The 13873-nt window shown below is 46.3% G+C and overlaps 8 non-coding genes across 8 annotated transcripts; all 8 read left to right on the top strand.

The window, feature by feature from the left end:
• Positions 1 to 1333: 1333 nt before the first annotated feature.
• LOC142288717 (U2 spliceosomal RNA) lies at positions 1334 to 1524 on the top strand. The gene has a single exon (XR_012749355.1). It is a non-coding gene; the product is annotated as a U2 spliceosomal RNA (small nuclear RNA).
• A 1387-nt stretch (positions 1525 to 2911) lies between these two features.
• LOC142288716 (U2 spliceosomal RNA) lies at positions 2912 to 3102 on the top strand. Its single transcript, XR_012749354.1, has one exon. It is a non-coding gene; the product is annotated as a U2 spliceosomal RNA (small nuclear RNA).
• Positions 3103 to 4489: 1387 nt separating this feature from the next.
• Positions 4490 to 4680, top strand: LOC142288715 (U2 spliceosomal RNA). Its single transcript, XR_012749353.1, has one exon. It is a non-coding gene; the product is annotated as a U2 spliceosomal RNA (small nuclear RNA).
• A 1387-nt stretch (positions 4681 to 6067) lies between these two features.
• On the top strand, positions 6068 to 6258 carry LOC142288755 (U2 spliceosomal RNA). Its single transcript, XR_012749389.1, has one exon. It is a non-coding gene; the product is annotated as a U2 spliceosomal RNA (small nuclear RNA).
• A 1387-nt stretch (positions 6259 to 7645) lies between these two features.
• On the top strand, positions 7646 to 7836 carry LOC142288749 (U2 spliceosomal RNA). The gene has a single exon (XR_012749385.1). It is a non-coding gene; the product is annotated as a U2 spliceosomal RNA (small nuclear RNA).
• Positions 7837 to 9223: 1387 nt separating this feature from the next.
• LOC142288738 (U2 spliceosomal RNA) lies at positions 9224 to 9414 on the top strand. Its single transcript, XR_012749374.1, has one exon. It is a non-coding gene; the product is annotated as a U2 spliceosomal RNA (small nuclear RNA).
• A 1387-nt stretch (positions 9415 to 10801) lies between these two features.
• Positions 10802 to 10992, top strand: LOC142288726 (U2 spliceosomal RNA). Its single transcript, XR_012749363.1, has one exon. It is a non-coding gene; the product is annotated as a U2 spliceosomal RNA (small nuclear RNA).
• Positions 10993 to 12379: 1387 nt separating this feature from the next.
• Positions 12380 to 12570, top strand: LOC142288714 (U2 spliceosomal RNA). The gene has a single exon (XR_012749352.1). It is a non-coding gene; the product is annotated as a U2 spliceosomal RNA (small nuclear RNA).
• The last annotated feature ends 1303 nt before the right edge of the window (positions 12571 to 13873 follow it).

Genomic DNA, 13873 nt, shown 5'->3' with positions numbered 1-13873 from the left:
TTTAATGAATTGGAAGAAAGCATACGTCTTCATATGCACCTCAATTTGGCCCATTCACTTTTCACACTTCCTCCTTTTGTTTTTTATCTTTCACACTTTTGACTTTCTTTATTCATCCAAATAGCAAACTCATCACCACTCAACCTGACCAACTCGGCTATGTCCCCGTGCTGCAGTTCTCTGTCTTATCTAGATCATTTGCAATTGAATGGAATAGATCCCTTTTGGACAAAGTGGATTCACCTGCTGCTGCAGTGACCACAGGTGTGATAACATCTAGAATTGGCATCTGGTGCGATCTCTCCGCTTCCACTCCAAAGAAAGTTACCTGTTTATTCCTATCATGCATTGGTTTTTGGGGTTTTCTTTGAGTAATGATGATCTCTTTAGTAGTCTGTTGGCGCCCTCTCCTGGAGGAATAGTTTGCTTGCTCTTGGACATTCTAAAAGAGAGGTCATGATAGACATTGAGCTTCTGAGCTCAATTGGGGACAGTCATGGGTGATGAATGTTTGCAACCTACTGCGAAGCCTCATACCGCAATATAAGGAACGTCAAATACTAAGAAAGGGCGGCCTATGAAAGAATTACTACTTTCAATAAGTACACTTAAACGGCTAATTGGGAATAGAAAAACTGTAAAAAGCCCTCTGAGAAAGCCCCCCTCTAACCTTTGATAGTAAGCTTTTCTGTAGTCTGCCTGTTGATGTATTTTCCGTTTGAACTGTGCACAACATGAAGAGACGGAACACTGGCGGCTTGTCACAATGCCCCCCGATGACATCACAATAGCGCTGCTGCCTAGAAAACAAGCTGCGCAGAAGAAGTTGTTCTTTGGGTGGGAGGGTGGGCTAGTGGAAGGAGGGGGCAATCTCTTTTTTTCCCGGGTGGTAGGGGGATGACAGGAGAAGGGAAGCGGGTGGTGAGAAAGGTACAGAGGGCAGGGTTTGGGGGCTGGGAAGGAAAGGGAAAAGATTAGGGTTTGGGGATGATGAAAGGGCTTTCTACGGGTAAGGATGGCAAAGGGTGGCAGTGACGGAAAGTCAGGCAACCTGTCCTGTCCGTCTTTTTGTATCGTGAATTGGAAAGACTGCAAGGGGGAGGGGAGTTGCTTGCGCCCTAAAGGAGGAGTTATTCAGATTCATTGCAGTGGGCGGCGGCTGCAAAACGCACCATTCTTCTTGTTTTGGCTCTGCAAAGCAGCCTTTTCAAGGGTTGGCTTGGGTGACAAAATGTCTTGTGTAGGCGTGGGTTTGTCTCCCTCTCGCTCTCTCTCCCTAAGATGTGTCCGGCATAGGCCAGGGTGCCACTCGAGGCCCAAACCAATTCTGGTTATCGCTTCTCGGCCTTTTGGCTAAGATCAAGTGTAGTATCTGTTCTTATCAGTTTAATATCTGATACGTCCCCTATCTGGGGACCATATATTAAATGGATTTTTAGAACAGGGAGATGGAAAAAGAGCTTGCTCTGTCCACTCCACGCATTGACCTGGTATTGCAGTACCTCCAGGAACGGTGCACCCCTTCTTAACCCAGTTTCCAAAAGCAGAACTCAATTCACCTGATTCATATTAGCCCGATTTAATGAATTGGAAGAAAGCATACGTCTTCATATGCACCTCAATTTGGCCCATTCACTTTTCACACTTCCTCCTTTTGTTTTTTATCTTTCACACTTTTGACTTTCTTTATTCATCCAAATAGCAAACTCATCACCACTCAACCTGACCAACTCGGCTATGTCCCCGTGCTGCAGTTCTCTGTCTTATCTAGATCATTTGCAATTGAATGGAATAGATCCCTTTTGGACAAAGTGGATTCACCTGCTGCTGCAGTGACCACAGGTGTGATAACATCTAGAATTGGCATCTGGTGCGATCTCTCCGCTTCCACTCCAAAGAAAGTTACCTGTTTATTCCTATCATGCATTGGTTTTTGGGGTTTTCTTTGAGTAATGATGATCTCTTTAGTAGTCTGTTGGCGCCCTCTCCTGGAGGAATAGTTTGCTTGCTCTTGGACATTCTAAAAGAGAGGTCATGATAGACATTGAGCTTCTGAGCTCAATTGGGGACAGTCATGGGTGATGAATGTTTGCAACCTACTGCGAAGCCTCATACCGCAATATAAGGAACGTCAAATACTAAGAAAGGGCGGCCTATGAAAGAATTACTACTTTCAATAAGTACACTTAAACGGCTAATTGGGAATAGAAAAACTGTAAAAAGCCCTCTGAGAAAGCCCCCCTCTAACCTTTGATAGTAAGCTTTTCTGTAGTCTGCCTGTTGATGTATTTTCCGTTTGAACTGTGCACAACATGAAGAGACGGAACACTGGCGGCTTGTCACAATGCCCCCCGATGACATCACAATAGCGCTGCTGCCTAGAAAACAAGCTGCGCAGAAGAAGTTGTTCTTTGGGTGGGAGGGTGGGCTAGTGGAAGGAGGGGGCAATCTCTTTTTTTCCCGGGTGGTAGGGGGATGACAGGAGAAGGGAAGCGGGTGGTGAGAAAGGTACAGAGGGCAGGGTTTGGGGGCTGGGAAGGAAAGGGAAAAGATTAGGGTTTGGGGATGATGAAAGGGCTTTCTACGGGTAAGGATGGCAAAGGGTGGCAGTGACGGAAAGTCAGGCAACCTGTCCTGTCCGTCTTTTTGTATCGTGAATTGGAAAGACTGCAAGGGGGAGGGGAGTTGCTTGCGCCCTAAAGGAGGAGTTATTCAGATTCATTGCAGTGGGCGGCGGCTGCAAAACGCACCATTCTTCTTGTTTTGGCTCTGCAAAGCAGCCTTTTCAAGGGTTGGCTTGGGTGACAAAATGTCTTGTGTAGGCGTGGGTTTGTCTCCCTCTCGCTCTCTCTCCCTAAGATGTGTCCGGCATAGGCCAGGGTGCCACTCGAGGCCCAAACCAATTCTGGTTATCGCTTCTCGGCCTTTTGGCTAAGATCAAGTGTAGTATCTGTTCTTATCAGTTTAATATCTGATACGTCCCCTATCTGGGGACCATATATTAAATGGATTTTTAGAACAGGGAGATGGAAAAAGAGCTTGCTCTGTCCACTCCACGCATTGACCTGGTATTGCAGTACCTCCAGGAACGGTGCACCCCTTCTTAACCCAGTTTCCAAAAGCAGAACTCAATTCACCTGATTCATATTAGCCCGATTTAATGAATTGGAAGAAAGCATACGTCTTCATATGCACCTCAATTTGGCCCATTCACTTTTCACACTTCCTCCTTTTGTTTTTTATCTTTCACACTTTTGACTTTCTTTATTCATCCAAATAGCAAACTCATCACCACTCAACCTGACCAACTCGGCTATGTCCCCGTGCTGCAGTTCTCTGTCTTATCTAGATCATTTGCAATTGAATGGAATAGATCCCTTTTGGACAAAGTGGATTCACCTGCTGCTGCAGTGACCACAGGTGTGATAACATCTAGAATTGGCATCTGGTGCGATCTCTCCGCTTCCACTCCAAAGAAAGTTACCTGTTTATTCCTATCATGCATTGGTTTTTGGGGTTTTCTTTGAGTAATGATGATCTCTTTAGTAGTCTGTTGGCGCCCTCTCCTGGAGGAATAGTTTGCTTGCTCTTGGACATTCTAAAAGAGAGGTCATGATAGACATTGAGCTTCTGAGCTCAATTGGGGACAGTCATGGGTGATGAATGTTTGCAACCTACTGCGAAGCCTCATACCGCAATATAAGGAACGTCAAATACTAAGAAAGGGCGGCCTATGAAAGAATTACTACTTTCAATAAGTACACTTAAACGGCTAATTGGGAATAGAAAAACTGTAAAAAGCCCTCTGAGAAAGCCCCCCTCTAACCTTTGATAGTAAGCTTTTCTGTAGTCTGCCTGTTGATGTATTTTCCGTTTGAACTGTGCACAACATGAAGAGACGGAACACTGGCGGCTTGTCACAATGCCCCCCGATGACATCACAATAGCGCTGCTGCCTAGAAAACAAGCTGCGCAGAAGAAGTTGTTCTTTGGGTGGGAGGGTGGGCTAGTGGAAGGAGGGGGCAATCTCTTTTTTTCCCGGGTGGTAGGGGGATGACAGGAGAAGGGAAGCGGGTGGTGAGAAAGGTACAGAGGGCAGGGTTTGGGGGCTGGGAAGGAAAGGGAAAAGATTAGGGTTTGGGGATGATGAAAGGGCTTTCTACGGGTAAGGATGGCAAAGGGTGGCAGTGACGGAAAGTCAGGCAACCTGTCCTGTCCGTCTTTTTGTATCGTGAATTGGAAAGACTGCAAGGGGGAGGGGAGTTGCTTGCGCCCTAAAGGAGGAGTTATTCAGATTCATTGCAGTGGGCGGCGGCTGCAAAACGCACCATTCTTCTTGTTTTGGCTCTGCAAAGCAGCCTTTTCAAGGGTTGGCTTGGGTGACAAAATGTCTTGTGTAGGCGTGGGTTTGTCTCCCTCTCGCTCTCTCTCCCTAAGATGTGTCCGGCATAGGCCAGGGTGCCACTCGAGGCCCAAACCAATTCTGGTTATCGCTTCTCGGCCTTTTGGCTAAGATCAAGTGTAGTATCTGTTCTTATCAGTTTAATATCTGATACGTCCCCTATCTGGGGACCATATATTAAATGGATTTTTAGAACAGGGAGATGGAAAAAGAGCTTGCTCTGTCCACTCCACGCATTGACCTGGTATTGCAGTACCTCCAGGAACGGTGCACCCCTTCTTAACCCAGTTTCCAAAAGCAGAACTCAATTCACCTGATTCATATTAGCCCGATTTAATGAATTGGAAGAAAGCATACGTCTTCATATGCACCTCAATTTGGCCCATTCACTTTTCACACTTCCTCCTTTTGTTTTTTATCTTTCACACTTTTGACTTTCTTTATTCATCCAAATAGCAAACTCATCACCACTCAACCTGACCAACTCGGCTATGTCCCCGTGCTGCAGTTCTCTGTCTTATCTAGATCATTTGCAATTGAATGGAATAGATCCCTTTTGGACAAAGTGGATTCACCTGCTGCTGCAGTGACCACAGGTGTGATAACATCTAGAATTGGCATCTGGTGCGATCTCTCCGCTTCCACTCCAAAGAAAGTTACCTGTTTATTCCTATCATGCATTGGTTTTTGGGGTTTTCTTTGAGTAATGATGATCTCTTTAGTAGTCTGTTGGCGCCCTCTCCTGGAGGAATAGTTTGCTTGCTCTTGGACATTCTAAAAGAGAGGTCATGATAGACATTGAGCTTCTGAGCTCAATTGGGGACAGTCATGGGTGATGAATGTTTGCAACCTACTGCGAAGCCTCATACCGCAATATAAGGAACGTCAAATACTAAGAAAGGGCGGCCTATGAAAGAATTACTACTTTCAATAAGTACACTTAAACGGCTAATTGGGAATAGAAAAACTGTAAAAAGCCCTCTGAGAAAGCCCCCCTCTAACCTTTGATAGTAAGCTTTTCTGTAGTCTGCCTGTTGATGTATTTTCCGTTTGAACTGTGCACAACATGAAGAGACGGAACACTGGCGGCTTGTCACAATGCCCCCCGATGACATCACAATAGCGCTGCTGCCTAGAAAACAAGCTGCGCAGAAGAAGTTGTTCTTTGGGTGGGAGGGTGGGCTAGTGGAAGGAGGGGGCAATCTCTTTTTTTCCCGGGTGGTAGGGGGATGACAGGAGAAGGGAAGCGGGTGGTGAGAAAGGTACAGAGGGCAGGGTTTGGGGGCTGGGAAGGAAAGGGAAAAGATTAGGGTTTGGGGATGATGAAAGGGCTTTCTACGGGTAAGGATGGCAAAGGGTGGCAGTGACGGAAAGTCAGGCAACCTGTCCTGTCCGTCTTTTTGTATCGTGAATTGGAAAGACTGCAAGGGGGAGGGGAGTTGCTTGCGCCCTAAAGGAGGAGTTATTCAGATTCATTGCAGTGGGCGGCGGCTGCAAAACGCACCATTCTTCTTGTTTTGGCTCTGCAAAGCAGCCTTTTCAAGGGTTGGCTTGGGTGACAAAATGTCTTGTGTAGGCGTGGGTTTGTCTCCCTCTCGCTCTCTCTCCCTAAGATGTGTCCGGCATAGGCCAGGGTGCCACTCGAGGCCCAAACCAATTCTGGTTATCGCTTCTCGGCCTTTTGGCTAAGATCAAGTGTAGTATCTGTTCTTATCAGTTTAATATCTGATACGTCCCCTATCTGGGGACCATATATTAAATGGATTTTTAGAACAGGGAGATGGAAAAAGAGCTTGCTCTGTCCACTCCACGCATTGACCTGGTATTGCAGTACCTCCAGGAACGGTGCACCCCTTCTTAACCCAGTTTCCAAAAGCAGAACTCAATTCACCTGATTCATATTAGCCCGATTTAATGAATTGGAAGAAAGCATACGTCTTCATATGCACCTCAATTTGGCCCATTCACTTTTCACACTTCCTCCTTTTGTTTTTTATCTTTCACACTTTTGACTTTCTTTATTCATCCAAATAGCAAACTCATCACCACTCAACCTGACCAACTCGGCTATGTCCCCGTGCTGCAGTTCTCTGTCTTATCTAGATCATTTGCAATTGAATGGAATAGATCCCTTTTGGACAAAGTGGATTCACCTGCTGCTGCAGTGACCACAGGTGTGATAACATCTAGAATTGGCATCTGGTGCGATCTCTCCGCTTCCACTCCAAAGAAAGTTACCTGTTTATTCCTATCATGCATTGGTTTTTGGGGTTTTCTTTGAGTAATGATGATCTCTTTAGTAGTCTGTTGGCGCCCTCTCCTGGAGGAATAGTTTGCTTGCTCTTGGACATTCTAAAAGAGAGGTCATGATAGACATTGAGCTTCTGAGCTCAATTGGGGACAGTCATGGGTGATGAATGTTTGCAACCTACTGCGAAGCCTCATACCGCAATATAAGGAACGTCAAATACTAAGAAAGGGCGGCCTATGAAAGAATTACTACTTTCAATAAGTACACTTAAACGGCTAATTGGGAATAGAAAAACTGTAAAAAGCCCTCTGAGAAAGCCCCCCTCTAACCTTTGATAGTAAGCTTTTCTGTAGTCTGCCTGTTGATGTATTTTCCGTTTGAACTGTGCACAACATGAAGAGACGGAACACTGGCGGCTTGTCACAATGCCCCCCGATGACATCACAATAGCGCTGCTGCCTAGAAAACAAGCTGCGCAGAAGAAGTTGTTCTTTGGGTGGGAGGGTGGGCTAGTGGAAGGAGGGGGCAATCTCTTTTTTTCCCGGGTGGTAGGGGGATGACAGGAGAAGGGAAGCGGGTGGTGAGAAAGGTACAGAGGGCAGGGTTTGGGGGCTGGGAAGGAAAGGGAAAAGATTAGGGTTTGGGGATGATGAAAGGGCTTTCTACGGGTAAGGATGGCAAAGGGTGGCAGTGACGGAAAGTCAGGCAACCTGTCCTGTCCGTCTTTTTGTATCGTGAATTGGAAAGACTGCAAGGGGGAGGGGAGTTGCTTGCGCCCTAAAGGAGGAGTTATTCAGATTCATTGCAGTGGGCGGCGGCTGCAAAACGCACCATTCTTCTTGTTTTGGCTCTGCAAAGCAGCCTTTTCAAGGGTTGGCTTGGGTGACAAAATGTCTTGTGTAGGCGTGGGTTTGTCTCCCTCTCGCTCTCTCTCCCTAAGATGTGTCCGGCATAGGCCAGGGTGCCACTCGAGGCCCAAACCAATTCTGGTTATCGCTTCTCGGCCTTTTGGCTAAGATCAAGTGTAGTATCTGTTCTTATCAGTTTAATATCTGATACGTCCCCTATCTGGGGACCATATATTAAATGGATTTTTAGAACAGGGAGATGGAAAAAGAGCTTGCTCTGTCCACTCCACGCATTGACCTGGTATTGCAGTACCTCCAGGAACGGTGCACCCCTTCTTAACCCAGTTTCCAAAAGCAGAACTCAATTCACCTGATTCATATTAGCCCGATTTAATGAATTGGAAGAAAGCATACGTCTTCATATGCACCTCAATTTGGCCCATTCACTTTTCACACTTCCTCCTTTTGTTTTTTATCTTTCACACTTTTGACTTTCTTTATTCATCCAAATAGCAAACTCATCACCACTCAACCTGACCAACTCGGCTATGTCCCCGTGCTGCAGTTCTCTGTCTTATCTAGATCATTTGCAATTGAATGGAATAGATCCCTTTTGGACAAAGTGGATTCACCTGCTGCTGCAGTGACCACAGGTGTGATAACATCTAGAATTGGCATCTGGTGCGATCTCTCCGCTTCCACTCCAAAGAAAGTTACCTGTTTATTCCTATCATGCATTGGTTTTTGGGGTTTTCTTTGAGTAATGATGATCTCTTTAGTAGTCTGTTGGCGCCCTCTCCTGGAGGAATAGTTTGCTTGCTCTTGGACATTCTAAAAGAGAGGTCATGATAGACATTGAGCTTCTGAGCTCAATTGGGGACAGTCATGGGTGATGAATGTTTGCAACCTACTGCGAAGCCTCATACCGCAATATAAGGAACGTCAAATACTAAGAAAGGGCGGCCTATGAAAGAATTACTACTTTCAATAAGTACACTTAAACGGCTAATTGGGAATAGAAAAACTGTAAAAAGCCCTCTGAGAAAGCCCCCCTCTAACCTTTGATAGTAAGCTTTTCTGTAGTCTGCCTGTTGATGTATTTTCCGTTTGAACTGTGCACAACATGAAGAGACGGAACACTGGCGGCTTGTCACAATGCCCCCCGATGACATCACAATAGCGCTGCTGCCTAGAAAACAAGCTGCGCAGAAGAAGTTGTTCTTTGGGTGGGAGGGTGGGCTAGTGGAAGGAGGGGGCAATCTCTTTTTTTCCCGGGTGGTAGGGGGATGACAGGAGAAGGGAAGCGGGTGGTGAGAAAGGTACAGAGGGCAGGGTTTGGGGGCTGGGAAGGAAAGGGAAAAGATTAGGGTTTGGGGATGATGAAAGGGCTTTCTACGGGTAAGGATGGCAAAGGGTGGCAGTGACGGAAAGTCAGGCAACCTGTCCTGTCCGTCTTTTTGTATCGTGAATTGGAAAGACTGCAAGGGGGAGGGGAGTTGCTTGCGCCCTAAAGGAGGAGTTATTCAGATTCATTGCAGTGGGCGGCGGCTGCAAAACGCACCATTCTTCTTGTTTTGGCTCTGCAAAGCAGCCTTTTCAAGGGTTGGCTTGGGTGACAAAATGTCTTGTGTAGGCGTGGGTTTGTCTCCCTCTCGCTCTCTCTCCCTAAGATGTGTCCGGCATAGGCCAGGGTGCCACTCGAGGCCCAAACCAATTCTGGTTATCGCTTCTCGGCCTTTTGGCTAAGATCAAGTGTAGTATCTGTTCTTATCAGTTTAATATCTGATACGTCCCCTATCTGGGGACCATATATTAAATGGATTTTTAGAACAGGGAGATGGAAAAAGAGCTTGCTCTGTCCACTCCACGCATTGACCTGGTATTGCAGTACCTCCAGGAACGGTGCACCCCTTCTTAACCCAGTTTCCAAAAGCAGAACTCAATTCACCTGATTCATATTAGCCCGATTTAATGAATTGGAAGAAAGCATACGTCTTCATATGCACCTCAATTTGGCCCATTCACTTTTCACACTTCCTCCTTTTGTTTTTTATCTTTCACACTTTTGACTTTCTTTATTCATCCAAATAGCAAACTCATCACCACTCAACCTGACCAACTCGGCTATGTCCCCGTGCTGCAGTTCTCTGTCTTATCTAGATCATTTGCAATTGAATGGAATAGATCCCTTTTGGACAAAGTGGATTCACCTGCTGCTGCAGTGACCACAGGTGTGATAACATCTAGAATTGGCATCTGGTGCGATCTCTCCGCTTCCACTCCAAAGAAAGTTACCTGTTTATTCCTATCATGCATTGGTTTTTGGGGTTTTCTTTGAGTAATGATGATCTCTTTAGTAGTCTGTTGGCGCCCTCTCCTGGAGGAATAGTTTGCTTGCTCTTGGACATTCTAAAAGAGAGGTCATGATAGACATTGAGCTTCTGAGCTCAATTGGGGACAGTCATGGGTGATGAATGTTTGCAACCTACTGCGAAGCCTCATACCGCAATATAAGGAACGTCAAATACTAAGAAAGGGCGGCCTATGAAAGAATTACTACTTTCAATAAGTACACTTAAACGGCTAATTGGGAATAGAAAAACTGTAAAAAGCCCTCTGAGAAAGCCCCCCTCTAACCTTTGATAGTAAGCTTTTCTGTAGTCTGCCTGTTGATGTATTTTCCGTTTGAACTGTGCACAACATGAAGAGACGGAACACTGGCGGCTTGTCACAATGCCCCCCGATGACATCACAATAGCGCTGCTGCCTAGAAAACAAGCTGCGCAGAAGAAGTTGTTCTTTGGGTGGGAGGGTGGGCTAGTGGAAGGAGGGGGCAATCTCTTTTTTTCCCGGGTGGTAGGGGGATGACAGGAGAAGGGAAGCGGGTGGTGAGAAAGGTACAGAGGGCAGGGTTTGGGGGCTGGGAAGGAAAGGGAAAAGATTAGGGTTTGGGGATGATGAAAGGGCTTTCTACGGGTAAGGATGGCAAAGGGTGGCAGTGACGGAAAGTCAGGCAACCTGTCCTGTCCGTCTTTTTGTATCGTGAATTGGAAAGACTGCAAGGGGGAGGGGAGTTGCTTGCGCCCTAAAGGAGGAGTTATTCAGATTCATTGCAGTGGGCGGCGGCTGCAAAACGCACCATTCTTCTTGTTTTGGCTCTGCAAAGCAGCCTTTTCAAGGGTTGGCTTGGGTGACAAAATGTCTTGTGTAGGCGTGGGTTTGTCTCCCTCTCGCTCTCTCTCCCTAAGATGTGTCCGGCATAGGCCAGGGTGCCACTCGAGGCCCAAACCAATTCTGGTTATCGCTTCTCGGCCTTTTGGCTAAGATCAAGTGTAGTATCTGTTCTTATCAGTTTAATATCTGATACGTCCCCTATCTGGGGACCATATATTAAATGGATTTTTAGAACAGGGAGATGGAAAAAGAGCTTGCTCTGTCCACTCCACGCATTGACCTGGTATTGCAGTACCTCCAGGAACGGTGCACCCCTTCTTAACCCAGTTTCCAAAAGCAGAACTCAATTCACCTGATTCATATTAGCCCGATTTAATGAATTGGAAGAAAGCATACGTCTTCATATGCACCTCAATTTGGCCCATTCACTTTTCACACTTCCTCCTTTTGTTTTTTATCTTTCACACTTTTGACTTTCTTTATTCATCCAAATAGCAAACTCATCACCACTCAACCTGACCAACTCGGCTATGTCCCCGTGCTGCAGTTCTCTGTCTTATCTAGATCATTTGCAATTGAATGGAATAGATCCCTTTTGGACAAAGTGGATTCACCTGCTGCTGCAGTGACCACAGGTGTGATAACATCTAGAATTGGCATCTGGTGCGATCTCTCCGCTTCCACTCCAAAGAAAGTTACCTGTTTATTCCTATCATGCATTGGTTTTTGGGGTTTTCTTTGAGTAATGATGATCTCTTTAGTAGTCTGTTGGCGCCCTCTCCTGGAGGAATAGTTTGCTTGCTCTTGGACATTCTAAAAGAGAGGTCATGATAGACATTGAGCTTCTGAGCTCAATTGGGGACAGTCATGGGTGATGAATGTTTGCAACCTACTGCGAAGCCTCATACCGCAATATAAGGAACGTCAAATACTAAGAAAGGGCGGCCTATGAAAGAATTACTACTTTCAATAAGTACACTTAAACGGCTAATTGGGAATAGAAAAACTGTAAAAAGCCCTCTGAGAAAGCCCCCCTCTAACCTTTGATAGTAAGCTTTTCTGTAGTCTGCCTGTTGATGTATTTTCCGTTTGAACTGTGCACAACATGAAGAGACGGAACACTGGCGGCTTGTCACAATGCCCCCCGATGACATCACAATAGCGCTGCTGCCTAGAAAACAAGCTGCGCAGAAGAAGTTGTTCTTTGGGTGGGAGGGTGGGCTAGTGGAAGGAGGGGGCAATCTCTTTTTTTCCCGGGTGGTAGGGGGATGACAGGAGAAGGGAAGCGGGTGGTGAGAAAGGTACAGAGGGCAGGGTTTGGGGGCTGGGAAGGAAAGGGAAAAGATTAGGGTTTGGGGATGATGAAAGGGCTTTCTACGGGTAAGGATGGCAAAGGGTGGCAGTGACGGAAAGTCAGGCAACCTGTCCTGTCCGTCTTTTTGTATCGTGAATTGGAAAGACTGCAAGGGGGAGGGGAGTTGCTTGCGCCCTAAAGGAGGAGTTATTCAGATTCATTGCAGTGGGCGGCGGCTGCAAAACGCACCATTCTTCTTGTTTTGGCTCTGCAAAGCAGCCTTTTCAAGGGTTGGCTTGGGTGACAAAATGTCTTGTGTAGGCGTGGGTTTGTCTCCCTCTCGCTCTCTCTCCCTAAGATGTGTCCGGCATAGGCCAGGGTGCCACTCGAGGCCCAAACCAATTCTGGTTATCGCTTCTCGGCCTTTTGGCTAAGATCAAGTGTAGTATCTGTTCTTATCAGTTTAATATCTGATACGTCCCCTATCTGGGGACCATATATTAAATGGATTTTTAGAACAGGGAGATGGAAAAAGAGCTTGCTCTGTCCACTCCACGCATTGACCTGGTATTGCAGTACCTCCAGGAACGGTGCACCCCTTCTTAACCCAGTTTCCAAAAGCAGAACTCAATTCACCTGATTCATATTAGCCCGATTTAATGAATTGGAAGAAAGCATACGTCTTCATATGCACCTCAATTTGGCCCATTCACTTTTCACACTTCCTCCTTTTGTTTTTTATCTTTCACACTTTTGACTTTCTTTATTCATCCAAATAGCAAACTCATCACCACTCAACCTGACCAACTCGGCTATGTCCCCGTGCTGCAGTTCTCTGTCTTATCTAGATCATTTGCAATTGAATGGAATAGATCCCTTTTGGACAAAGTGGATTCACCTGCTGCTGCAGTGACCACAGGTGTGATAACATCTAGAATTGGCATCTGGTGCGATCTCTCCGCTTCCACTCCAAAGAAAGTTACCTGTTTATTCCTATCATGCATTGGTTTTTGGGGTTTTCTTTGAGTAATGATGATCTCTTTAGTAGTCTGTTGGCGCCCTCTCCTGGAGGAATAGTTTGCTTGCTCTTGGACATTCTAAAAGAGAGGTCATGATAGACATTGAGCTTCTGAGCTCAATTGGGGACAGTCATGGGTGATGAATGTTTGCAACCTACTGCGAAGCCTCATACCGCAATATAAGGAACGTCAAATACTAAGAAAGGGCGGCCTATGAAAGAATTACTACTTTCAATAAGTACACTTAAACGGCTAATTGGGAATAGAAAAACTGTAAAAAGCCCTCTGAGAAAGCCCCCCTCTAACCTTTGATAGTAAGCTTTTCTGTAGTCTGCCTGTTGATGTATTTTCCGTTTGAACTGTGCACAACATGAAGAGACGGAACACTGGCGGCTTGTCACAATGCCCCCCGATGACATCACAATAGCGCTGCTGCCTAGAAAACAAGCTGCGCAGAAGAAGTTGTTCTTTGGGTGGGAGGGTGGGCTAGTGGAAGGAGGGGGCAATCTCTTTTTTTCCCGGGTGGTAGGGGGATGACAGGAGAAGGGAAGCGGGTGGTGAGAAAGGTACAGAGGGCAGGGTTTGGGGGCTGGGAAGGAAAGGGAAAAGATTAGGGTTTGGGGATGATGAAAGGGCTTTCTACGGGTAAGGATGGCAAAGGGTGGCAGTGACGGAAAGTCAGGCAACCTGTCCTGTCCGTCTTTTTGTATCGTGAATTGGAAAGACTGCAAGGGGGAGGGGAGTTGCTTGCGCCCTAAAGGAGGAGTTATTCAGATTCATTGCAGTGGGCGGCGGCTGCAAAACGCACCATTCTTCTTGTTTTGGCTCTGCAAAGCAGCCTTTTCAAGGGTTGGCTTGGGTGACAAAATGTCTTGTGTAGGCGTG

Source organism: Anomaloglossus baeobatrachus, unplaced genomic scaffold (genome assembly GCF_048569485.1).
Source record: "Anomaloglossus baeobatrachus isolate aAnoBae1 unplaced genomic scaffold, aAnoBae1.hap1 Scaffold_849, whole genome shotgun sequence".
Classification (NCBI taxonomy): Eukaryota; Metazoa; Chordata; class Amphibia; order Anura; family Aromobatidae; genus Anomaloglossus; species Anomaloglossus baeobatrachus.
The sequence above is the reverse complement of the archived record's forward strand: the minus strand, read 5'-3'. Positions and strand labels throughout refer to the sequence as shown.